Raw genomic sequence first — 12,959 nt, forward strand, 5'->3', positions numbered from 1 at the left:
GCCCACTTTCTTTAAACAGCCAATACAAAGACATGCTCATCTCTTTGCTGCTGCTTTTTTGTGTGTGTGTGTGTGGCCTCGCCGTGTGGCATGTGCGATCTTAGTTTCCCCACCAGGGGTGGAACCTGCATCCCCTGCATTGGAAGCAAAGAGTCTTAACCATTGGACCACCAGAGAAGTCACATCTTTGCTTCTTTATCATCCCTCATACCCTCCCTTTCATACTTACACTCTGATTGTGGGAGTTCTGTTTCCTCTTTTTTCCCTCCCCATCTGGATTCAGACCCTGATATGTATGACTTCTGTCCTCTCCTTCAATTTCCCATGCTCTCTGGGCTTATTCTTCATTCATTCCTCTTTATTTTCTTTTCAGAACCCTCTTTCTGTCATTTCTTCTGCTTCAGCCAGTCTTAGAACATCTTTCAAGATTAATATACATCAAAACTACATAAGACACTTTTGTTAATATTACAGAGAAAGTTGTTATTGCCAAAGGATAATTTTTGTCGATAATTAACCTTCAACCTCAAGATTTATTTTCCATTCCCATTCATTCCCTGAGAAATATCCATCTTGGAACCGGGAACTGCCATTTCTGCTAGATTGTGGTACAACAGAGCAGAGATTGAAGCACAAATTACCACTCTATGTGGGAGGTCAGACTAGATGCTTGGGAACAAGGAGACGGTCTGACTTGACTCTCCTCTCAGTTTCTAATGTTTGTTTTTCTATTCTGGAATTTGGTGACTTAAGGGGGAATAGTGTCTACTCCATTAACAGATTAGAAGAACATGGTATAAGTACAATGATTGTAAAGGGTGTTTAATATACCAAGAAAATGTCAGAATCTTGGTTATGTAAAATCCTCAAATAAATTCCAGAAATTTTTCATGAGTGCTTTATTTAAAAAGAGAGTTATAAAACCAGTCCATTCTAAAGGAGATCAGTCCCGGATGTTCTTTGGAAGGAATGATGCTCAAGCTGAAACTCCAATACTTTGGCCACCTCATGTGAAGAGCTGACTCATTGGAAAAGACTCTGATGCTGGGAGGGATTGGGGGCAGGAGGAGAAGGGGACAACAGAGGATGAGATGGCTGGATGACATCACCGACTTAATGGACATGAGTTTGAGTGAACTCCGGGACTTGGTAATGGACAGGGAGGCCTGGCGTGCTGCGATTCATGGGGTCGCAAAGAGTCAGACACGACTGATCGACTGAACTGAACTGAACTGAACTGAAAACATAAGGGCTTACCTTATATTTAAAAAACCAAGGTGTAAGCCCATGAAATAATTTTTTTCTCTCATGGATTTTCTGATATTTGATAGGGTTGATTTGTACACAGAATTCCCTATGGAAGATATCAGAATCAAAAAATAAGCAATATTCAAAGCCATTTTACCTTGTTAAACCACAGAAAATATTCTTATTATTTTAATACTGTATTAATATTATATGTGACATAATAATGTAATACTGGATTATATTATTACCATGTGCTGGGTAATCCTATGTAGAGAATCATGGGGTGGTGGGCAATGTCAGGCCACCACAAATACAACAAGAAGTATAAGGCAATTTCAGGAGAGGAACTGAGTTAGCACTGAGCCACCCATTGCTTTACGTCAGATTCTCCTTGTGATTAGTTCAGGTTATAAAATAAAATTTTCTTCGTGGAAGGCTAACCACATTTGGTGACATCAAATCCTTACCTGCTTATCTAGAACTATGCTACCAGCCTAGAACAACTGACCAGCCTAGACTGTGTGTGACTTACAGTTCAAATAAAGTTGATTTATACTTGAGATCCATTTTATAGGAAACTTTTAATTGCACTCACTATAAAAAGGAGGTCAATTAAACTTTTGTCTGATATTATCTTCTTAAAATAGCTAATGAATAGATTAGTCTCATGGAAGCTCTGTGCCTCCTCTGGGGAACCAAGTGGACAGCTCACCCACTGCCTCCATGTTAACTGCAGACCTCCCCAGGAAACGCTGCCTGGGAGGAAATGGAACTCAGGGGTACCACGTTACAGCAGAGAGATCCTACTTCCGTCCCTCTGTTTGCATGCATGGACTATGCTGGAAGGCAAAGATTGTTGGATCTAGTTACCATATGATAACCACTTGGGGGAGTGAGAAGTGGCTTTAAATACAGCATGGGTTCTTAACTGCAGACATTTAATGAATAACAGCTATATGAGTGCAGCCTTTTTATTGTAGTGAAAACTTAGAGGCAAACATATATCTTTAATAGCAGAGTCTTCTTAATCAGGAAAAGAATGAATTTGAGTTGTTCTGACATCAAATTTGAAAAAGTGACTATTTAATAAAAAAATACATTACAAAAATATCTACTTTAAGATTCTATTGGAAAAATTAGAAGACTACATTCCAAGCGTTAGCAATGATCATCTCTGGATAAATATATGACTTAAAAATTTCTACAGTAAGCATGCATCTATATATGCACATACATATATCACATCTTTATCCATTCATCTATCAATGGACACTTAAGTTGTTGCCATACCTTGGTCATTATAAATAATGTTTCAGTGAACATAGGGACTCAGATCTTACAGAATTAGTGTTTTCATCTTCTTTAGTTAGATACCTAGAAGTGAAATTACTAGATCATATGGTAGCTCTATTTTCAATTTTTTGAGGAAACTCCATACAGTTTTCCATAGTGGTTGCACCAATTTACATTCCCAACAAGAGTGCGTGAGGGAGGGAGGGAAAAAGATGGCAGAGGAGTAGGTGGGCGTGGAGTGCATCTCTCTCCACAGATTATTCAGGAATACACCTCCAGGCACAGAAGTGCATGCAGAACACCAGCAGGGAGTGGACAGGAATCCCTGACCAGTGGAAAAAGAATATATAGAACCACACAAAACTCAGTAGGATGAAGGAACTAGGGGGAAAACAGGAGCGTTAGTAGGACCGGACCTGCCCTCGGCAGGTGGGGGAACTGAAGCAGGGGTCTGATCCCCACAGCGGGGCAACTGTCTGAGTCAGAGGAGAAACATTTAAGGCTGAGAGTGAAACAGCTGATCTGTGGCAGCCTAAATAGAATGAGAATCAGTCTCTGCTGCAGCCATACATACCCCAGACAGGGGTACAGGTTCCCTGGAAGGCACAGCAGCTAGGACCTGGGGTTTAGTGGTTGTGGAGCAATCCCAGGGCAAGGGTTGCTGTTTACTGTGGAGAGACAGATTGAGGGGATGTGGAGGAGGAGATCGTGGTGGGAAATACCTGTGGAGGAAAGCCAGGCAGCCATGGAAGCAAGGCGATACAGCTGAGTCACGCATAGTGGGTGGAGCCATCACCATAGCCTCTCTCTCCCCCAACATGCCAGCATCCACAGATGAAGAATAGAGAGGTTGGCCCATCAAACACCTGAGGCACTATAGAGTAGGACCCCACCCAGGGTGCCCCTTTAAGTGCCTGATGTGCCAAATTACAGAGTAGGACTCCAGCCAGGGGGGCCCCTCTATGTGCCTGATGTGCCGAACAACAGAGAAGGACCGCAGGCAAGGGAGCCCTCTAAGTGCCTGAACCAGCAGAGCTATGGAGAAAGACTGGCCAAAGAGACCTTCTGATCGCCAGCTATAGGAGGCTCAGAAAAAGACCCTGATAGGGCCATAACTCCTGCGGTGGAGGCAGTCTGTGTCCCAGCACACTTGACTCTGCCAGGGTTCCCACAAGCCAGCAGCTGTGCCACCTTCATGCTCAATTCTCACTGGGGCAGAGCTGCGACAGGCAAAGAGAGTCTTGCATCTATGCACACAGGGTCGCATTGGTAGTGTTCAACTCTTTGTGACCCTGTAGACTGTGGCCTGCCAGGCTTCTCTGTCAGGGACGGAGGGCTCTCCAGGCAAGAATACTGCAGCATATTGGCCAATACTGGTTGCCATACCCTTCTAGAGCACAATACCCTTCTAGTTGCCATACCCTGCTGCCCTAGCTGCCAAGTCCCCTGGGTACCTGGTGCTGCCAGAACCCCTGTGACCCGAGCAGCTGCACCACCTCCACAACTGGCCCTCACAGGGGCAAACCCACGTTCTCCAGGGCAGCCTCAGGAGCAAACCGCAGTGGATGACCCACATGCAGAGGTAGAAAGAAAACCACAATTGAAATCCAGGGGCAGTGTGGCCCAGGAAGAAGACCCAAAACCTTTCCACCAGCTGCAGATTAAATCCACATGATCAACTAGGCAGACTCATGTCTATGGAATATACAAAAGGTCATTGAGAGCTCCCACATAAGAAAGCCCTCTAGTTCTGATGGCTGTGGATATTGGAAGCAAGAACACACATGAGTAGGACCAGATTAGAATCTGAACTGCCCCCACAGAAGGTCCAGAGATCAGCACAGTGTTGGAGGGCATCCTAGGGAGGTGAGGTGGACTGTGACTCCCAGTGAGGGAGAGGACTCTGACAGCAGTGACCCAAGAAAAACATTTATTATTCTGATATTTTCACTTGTTCTATAGATTCTTTTGGACTTTTTTTCCTTTTTACTCCCCCCCCAACCTCACTCTGTTGTAGTTGTCAGTTTTATTGGCACTGTGAAATCTAATTAAGCTTTTGAGCTTTTTTCTTTCTTTTCTTTCTCAGTCACATTTTTTATTGTTGTTATAAACCTCTGCCTCTACATTGGGCTTTTGCAGTTCTGTGGAGTTTTCCATTTTTTTTCTTTTCTCTCTTTTTTTTAAATTTTAATTTTTAAAGCCTATTATTGTTTTTCTACATATATTCCTCTGTTTGCTTTTCCCACTGTTCTTTTCCCCTTGCAGTTAATCTTTAATGTGTATAAATCTTCTTTATCTACCTCTGCTTAACTTTGATAACTATTTTTCTTTCCTTTCCTTTCAACATATTTGTTAGCTTTGTTTTCATTGCCTTATTTCCCACTTGGCACCTTGCTTTGGTTTTGTTTTCCAGTTTGTGCTTCAGTTAGTTTTGTTCTTAACTGGTAAATATAATTTTTTATTTCCTTTGTTCTCTGGGTCAATCAACTGTACTTTATTTTTGTTGGACTGTTTTGATTTTGTTCATGGGTGTGTATGTATATGTGTATATTCCATTATTTTAATTATTATTTGCCTGATTTTATAACTGCCATTTGTCTGGGGTTCATTTTTTGTTACTTGTTTTGGGATATTTGTTTTAATCTCACTTAATGCTGTAACAAACCACTTGTGGAATCTTCATTCCTGACCAGAGATCAAGCCCTGAGCCTTTGGAGTGGGAGAACTGACTCCAGGAGCCTAGACTACCAGAGAACTAACCCTAGGGAGTATCAAATAGTGAGAACTCACGCAAAGGAAACCACTTGAATACAAGACTAAGCATCACCCAACCACCAGTAGCACCCTGTGCAGGATGCCTCATCTAAACAACAAACAAAACAAAAATACAAACCCAGTCATCAGCAGACAGGATCGCCACATCACTCAGCCTTGCCCATCAGAGGAAAAACAAACAAACAAAAATCAGCATGAATCTCACCCTATATGAAGCTTACACAAACCACTGGACCAATCTTAGGAGGGCGGAAACCAAAAGGAAGAAAGAATTTAACTTTGAAGCCTAGGAAAAGGAGACCTCAAACATAATAAGTTAAAAAAGAATAATGAAAAGGCAGAGAAGTACTACACAAATGAAGGAACAAACTAGAAATGCAGAAGTCCAAATAAATGAAGAGGAAGTAGGCATACCACCTGAAAAAGAATTCAGAATAATGATAGTAAAGATGATCAAAAACCTTGAAAACAAAATGGAGAAAATGCAAGAATCAATTAACAAAGACCTAGAAGAATTAAAGAATAAACATACAAACAACACAATTACTGAAATTAGAAATACTCTAGAAGGAATCAATAGCAGAATATCTGAAGTAGAAGAATGAATCAGTGAGCTGGAAGATAAAATGGTGGAAATAACTTCTGAAGAGCAGAATAAAATAAAAAGAATGAAAAGAACTGAGGATAGTCTTAGAGACCTCTGGGACAAAATCAAATGCACCAACATTTGAATTATAGGGGTCCCAGAAGAAGAAGAGAAAAAGAAAGGTTATGAGAAAATTTTTGAAGAGGTTATAGTTGAAAATTTCTCCAACATGGAAGAGGAAATAGTCAATCAAGTCCAAAAGGCACAAAGAGTCCTATACAGGATAAACCCAATGAGAAACATGCCAAGACACATAGTAATCAAACTAACAAAGACTAAACACAAAGAAAGAATATTAAAAGTAGCAAGGGAGATGCAGCAAGTAACATACAAGGGAAACACCATATGCTTAAAAGCTGATCTTTCAGCAGAAACTCTGCAGGCCAGAAGGAAATGGCAGGATATATTTAAAGTACTGAAAGGAAAAAATCTACAACCAAGATTATTATACCTGGCAAAGATCTCATTCAAAACTGATGGAGAAATAAAAAGCTTTTCGGACAAGCAAAAGTTAAGAGAATTCAGTACCACTAAACCAGCTTTACAACAAATGTTAAAGGGACTTATATTGTCAAGAAATACAAGAGAAGAAAAAAGATCTACAAAATCAACCCCAAACAATTAAGAAAATGCCAATAGGAATATATATATATTCCTATTAAAGTAATATTAAAGTAAATATTAAAGTAATTATTGATATATATATATCAATAATTACTTTAAATGTAAATGGATTAAATGCTCCAACCGAAAGACACAGATTTGCTGAATGGATACAAAAACAAGACCCACATATATGTTGTCTACAAGAAATCCACTTCAGGCCTAAAGACACATATAGACTGAAAGTGAGAGGATGGAAAAATATATTCCATGCAGATGGGAAGCAAAAGAAAGCTGGTGTAGCAATCCTCAAATCAGACAAAATAGACCTTAAAATAAAAAAGATTACAAAAATAAGGAAGGACACTACATAATGATCAAGGGATCAATCCAAGAGGAAGACATAACAATTGTAAATATCTATGCACCCAACATTGGAGCACCTCAATACATAAGACAAACATTAACAGACATAAAAGGAGAAATTTACTGTAACACAGTAATAGTAGGAGACTTTAAAACCCCACTCACACCAATGGACAGATCATCAAAACAGAAAATTAATAAGGAAACACAAGTCTTAAATGATACTTTAGATGATATGGATCTCATTGATATCTTCAGGACATTCCATCCAACGCAGAAGAATACACCTTCTTCTCAAGTGCACATGGAACATTCTCCAGGAGAGACCACATCTTAGGTCACAAATCAAACCTCAATAAATTTAAGAAAATTGAAATCAGATCAAGGATCTTCTCCGACCACAATGTTATGAGACTAGGTATCAATTACAAGAAAAAAAACTGTAAGAAACACAAACGTGGAGATTAAACAACATGTTTCTAAATAATCAACAGGTTACTGAGGAAATCAAAAAGGGAAATCAAAAAATTTCTAGAAAGAAATGACAATGAAAACATAACAACTCAAAACCTATGGGATGCAGCAAAAGCAGTTCTAAGAGGAAAGTTTATGGCAACACAATCCTGCCTCAAGAAACAAGAAAAACTTCGAATAGACAGCCTAACTTTACACCTGAAGCAACTGGAAAAAGAAGAACAAAACCCCCCAAAATTAGTACAAGGAAAGAAATCATAAAGATCTGAGCAGAAATAAATGAAAAAGAAATGAAAGAAGCAATAGTAGAAATTAATAAAACTAAAAGCTGTTCTTTGAGAAGATACACAAAATTGACAAAACTTTAGCCAGACTCATCAAGAAAAAAAGAGAGAAGAATCAAATCAACAAAATTAGAAATGAAAAAGGAGAGGTTGCAACAGTCAATGCAGAAATACAAAGGATTATAAGAGACTGTTATGAACAACTGTGTGGCAGTAAAACGGATAACCTGGAAGAAATGGACAGATTCTTAGAAAAGTTCTGTCTTCCAAGACTGAACCAGGAAGAAGTAGAAATTATGAACAACCCAATTACAAGCACTGAAATTGAAGCTGTCATCAAAAATCTCCCCAAAAAACAAAAGCCCAGGACCAGATGACTTCACAGGAGAATTCTACCAAACATTTAGAGGAGCTAATGCCTATCTTTCTAAAACTCTTTCACTAAATTGCAGAGGAAGGAACATTCCCAAACTCATTCTACGAGGCCACCATCACCCTGATACCAAAACCAGACAAAGACAACACAAAAAAAGAAAATTATAGGCCAATATCACTAATGAACATATATGCAAAAATCCTCAACAAAATTTTAGCAAACAGAATTCAGCAACACAACAGAAAGCTCATACACCATGATCAAGTTTGGATTATTCCAGGGATGCAAGAATTCTTCAATATACACAAATCAATCAATGTGATATACCATATTAACAAATTGAAAGATTAAAAACCATATGATAGTCACAATATTTGCAGAAAAAGCCTTTGACAAAATTCAGTACCCATTTATGATGAAAACTCTTCAAAAAATGGCATAGTAGGAACCCACCTCAACATAGTAAAGGTCATATACAACAAGTCTACAGCAAGCATTATTCTCAATGATGAAAAACTGAAAGCATTCCCTCTAAGATCAGGAACAAGACAAGGGTGTCCATTTTCACCACTATTATTGAACAGAGTTCTGGAAGTCCTAGTTACAGCAATCAGAGAAGAAAAAGAAAGGAATCCAGATTGGAAAAGAAGAAGTAAAGCTCTCAATGTTTGAGGATGACATGATACTCTACATAGAAAACCCTAAAGACAGTATCAGAAAATTACTAGAGCTAATCAGTGAATTTAACAAAGTTGCAGGATACAAAATCAATACACAGAAATCACTTGCATTTTTATATACTAACAATGAAAAATCAGAAAGAGAAATTAAGGAATCAATCCCATTCACCATTGCAACAAAAAGAAATATCTAAGAATAAACTTAACTAAGGAAACGAACTGTACATAGAAAATTATAAGGCACTCATGAAAGAAATCAAAGATGACATAAACAGATGGAGAGATATTCCATGTTCCTGGTTAGGAAAAATCAATGTTGTGAAAATGACTATACCACCAAATGCAATTTACAGATTCAATGTGATCCCTATCAAATTATCAATGGCATTTTTCACAGAACTGGAACAAAAAATTCAGAATTCACATGGAAACACAAAAGACCCTGAATAGCCAAAGTAGTCTTGAGAAAGAATGGAGCTGGAGGAATCCACTTTTCTGACTTCAGATTACACTACAAAGCTACAGTCATCAAGACGGTATGGTACTGGCACCAAAACAGAAATATAGGTAGAAAGCCCAGAAATAAACCCATGCACCTATGGGTACCTTATTTTTGACAGTGAAGGCAAGAATATACAATGGGGCAAATACAGCCTCATCAATAAATGGCACTGCCTCTTTCTTGTATGTTTATGGTTTCAGGTCTTCTAGGTTTATGGTTTCAGGTCTTTAATCCATTTTGAGTTAATTTTGGGGTATGGTACTTTGCCAACAAAGGTCCGTCTAGTCAAGGCTATGGTTTTTCCTCTGGTCACATATGGATGTGAGAGTTGGACTGTGAAGAAGGCTGAGCGCCGAAGAATTGATGCTTTTGAACTGTGGTGTTGGAGAAGACTCTTGAGAGTCCCTTGGACTGCAAGGAGATCCAACCAGTCCATTCTGAAGGAGATCAGCCCTGGGATTTCTTTGAAAGGAATGATGCTAAAGCTGAAACTCCAGGACTTTGGCCACCTCATGCGAAGAGTTGACTCATTGGAAAAGACTCTGATGCTGGGAGGGATTGGGGGCAGGAGGAGAAGGGGACGACAGAGGATGAGATGGCTGGATGGCATCACTGACTCGATGGACGTGAGTCTCAGTGAACTCCGGGAGTTGGTGATGGATAAGGAGGTCTGGTGTGCTGTGATTCATGGGGTCGCAAAGAGTCGGACACAACTGAGCGACTGATCTGATCTGATAAGAAAGTGGTCCAGTTTCATTCTTTTGCACCTGGCTATCCAGGTTTTCCAACATCATTTTTTAAAGAGGCTGTCTTTTCCCCACTATACATTCTTGCATCACGAAACATTTTTTTAACGCCCCTCCAAAATCTTTGACACCGGTGTTATAACTTTAATGACACAAGAAGACTGTACCATAAGTTTGGATTTCCACATGTTTCTATCCTTCATAACTGTAACATCATTTTTTTTTCTTTATCTTCATCCAGCCTATTTTGCTGCATAAACTGTGATAGGACATCTCCCCACTGATTGCCCTTGTGGTCTAGTTCAGTGTGTCTCAACCTCAAAGCAACGGACATTTTGTGTTGGATAAATCTTTTTTTCCTTTTTAAAAAATTTTAGTTATTTTTTAATTGGAGAATAATTGCTTTACAGAATTTCGTTGGTTTCTGCCAAACAACATGAATCAGCCATAGGGATACATATGTTGGATAGTTCTTTGTAGTGGAGGTTTGTTGTGTATGTTGTAGGATGTTTGTGTATCCTTGGTTTTTACCCACAATATACCAGTAGCACTTCCCACTCTAAGTTGTGACAACCAAAAATGTCTTCAGATGTTAAAAGAAATAACCTTTGAGAGATGAAATTGCCTCTGGTTGAGAAAGCTCATTTCTTTAGCTGATCTGAACTCAGTTGATGTTAAAATCTTCATGAAACAGAATAGTGTAGGCCATTTCTTTTCTTTCAGTTGAGTTCTATCATCTAATAAATATAACCAGAACATTCTGTCATATTCCAACAATAATCTTTGTCGAATCCTAAATATGACTAGTTCTAACTTAGCTTCCAGTGGGACCTTGGCAGAACAAGAGATTTGCTTGTGAGGTAAAGTGCTATTTTACTAGCAAGCACCAGTCTTGGTGAACATCTTACTTAAATCCTTTGGTGTTTGTATATCTTTATTTGTTTATTTTAAACTTTTATTTTATATTGGGGTGTAGCTGATTAACAGTGTTGTGATAGTTTCAGTTGAACAGTGAGGGGACTCAGTCATACATACAGTATCTCTTTAAATGTTGTTCGTCTTTCAAAGTCTATTTAAAAACCCAAACCAAAAGCTGATTTTCATATGGTATTTGTCTTTCTCTGAGTTACTTCACTTAGTAAGATAATCTCTAGTTGCATCCCTGTTGCTGCAAATGGCATTATTTCATTCTTTTTTATGGTATATATGTGTATAACTGAGTCACTGCTGTACAGCAGAGATCAGCACAACATTGTAAATCAACTATACTTCAGTTAAAAAAAAAGAAACCTACAAAAAAAAAAACCCGCAAAAAACTTACACCTCACACTTTCCTTGTAATAAATAGGACTTTCTGATTCCTTACCTTTGTTCCTTCATGGCACATTTCATCTTTGACATTTTGGCAAGTAATTATTTTCCATTTTGTATTTGATTTTATACCTTCTTGTTTGTTTGCTCATTTTCACCTTGTTGTTTTATATCCCATTTAATTGGAAGTTCTTGAAGGCAGAGATGTATCTCATTTGTTTTCCCTTACAAACTTGACATGTGGCTAGACTACATGGAGTGGATATTCAGTAAACACAGGATATAATTCAGCTGCTTATGCTGCAAGTGGTTTAAAAATTGAGTATTTTGGAATATTATGGATTCTCACCAAGCTTACCCCTAGAAACTACAGAAAAGAAATTCACTAAAATATATTAACTTTTCCAGTGTTTTCTATTTGTTAGTTATTGAACTTAGTATGGACTGGTGGCTCAGAGGTAAAGAATCTGCCTACCAATGTAATGCTGGTTAAATCCCTGGGTCAGGAAGAGCCCCTGGAGGAGGGCATGGCAACCCACTCCAGTATTCTTGCCTGGAGAATCCCATGGACAGAGAAGCCCAGAGGGCTACAGTCCATAGGATTGCAATGAATCGGACACGACTGAAGCGACTTAGCATGCACATGCACGATCTTAGTATTCCTGTGAAGTAAATGAACCTATTTCCATCTGTCAGTGAAAAGTGGGCTTATTGCCTATAAACTGTGTCACATGGCTAATGCTCTGACTTGAACTGTCCTACCTTAAGGAGTTCTTTTCTGCTCCACAGTATTTTCATTTTGTGAACAAAAATGTGGCCAACTGTCCCTCAACCATTTCAGAATGATGGACTCTGGATATATGTCAACACTTGAAAGTTACCATAGCAATCAGCTGAATTTTTCTCTCAGTTGGTAAGTTTGGTTAATTATAACATATTATGTTTTGTTTTTTTTTTTTCAAGAGCAGTGTTTAGCTTTCACCACCTCCAGGATATTTATGTTTTATTTTTTGTTAACTATAGAAATGGTAAGACATTTCTACACACTTTGACATATATAGGGATCATATAAAATTAAGCTGTTACCACGGCCCCAGAGGAACACAAAATATATTTTGCCAGAAAATTTTATTTGGGGCCTAGTGAGAAAAAGACATTTTGTTAAAATTAACTACAAACTAGTTCTTCCAGTACCAAACTGGTAAGCTTCCTTGCAGTGCCTGTAGTATTTCAACAATAAATATGTTTTTGAAATTAAAATCTCTATGTGAATGTAAATATGTCTAATCATTCCAAATGTTCACCAAGTAAATCAGGTGAAATTCTTTAATAAGTAATACGATTGGCATGAAAATGTCTTAAGAACACATTTTTTAAAAAAGAAAGATTGAAATAGCTCTTAGTGAGTATTTTACTGAATTTGGAAGAAAGAATAGATATATTCTCCAAGACGGTATTTTTTTTTTTTTTGACTTGTCATGTAGCGTTATATAATTTTAAATAGAAACCAGTATAGTTATAAATGTAGTAACTGCAGAAATATATCTTGGGCACGCTTGGGGCTTGGGCCTGTTGACCAGGGCTACACCTGAAAACCTGACCTTCCATTCACCTCGTCTTTATAAACTCAGAGAAACATGCTGGGGTTGTCATCA

The 12,959-nt window shown here is 38.4% G+C and overlaps 1 protein-coding gene across 3 annotated transcripts in view; it reads left to right on the forward strand.

Moving 5' to 3' along the window:
* FILIP1 (filamin A interacting protein 1) overlaps positions 1-12,959 on the forward strand; it is a 225,408-nt gene that overhangs the window by 18,584 nt on the left and 193,865 nt on the right. Inside the window, exon 2 of one of the 3 annotated variants that reach the window (XM_010855259.1) lies at positions 12,094-12,217. The exons of the other annotated variants lie outside the window; for them this stretch is intronic. The gene's annotated coding sequence lies outside the window, so the exon portion shown is untranslated. The remainder of the gene's footprint in view (positions 1-12,093; positions 12,218-12,959) is intronic. 3 annotated transcript variants of the gene reach the window in all.

This window comes from Bison bison, unplaced genomic scaffold, assembly GCF_000754665.1.
Source record: "Bison bison bison isolate TAMUID 2011002044 unplaced genomic scaffold, Bison_UMD1.0 scf7180017864362, whole genome shotgun sequence".
In the NCBI taxonomy this organism is placed as follows: Eukaryota; Metazoa; Chordata; class Mammalia; order Artiodactyla; family Bovidae; genus Bison; species Bison bison.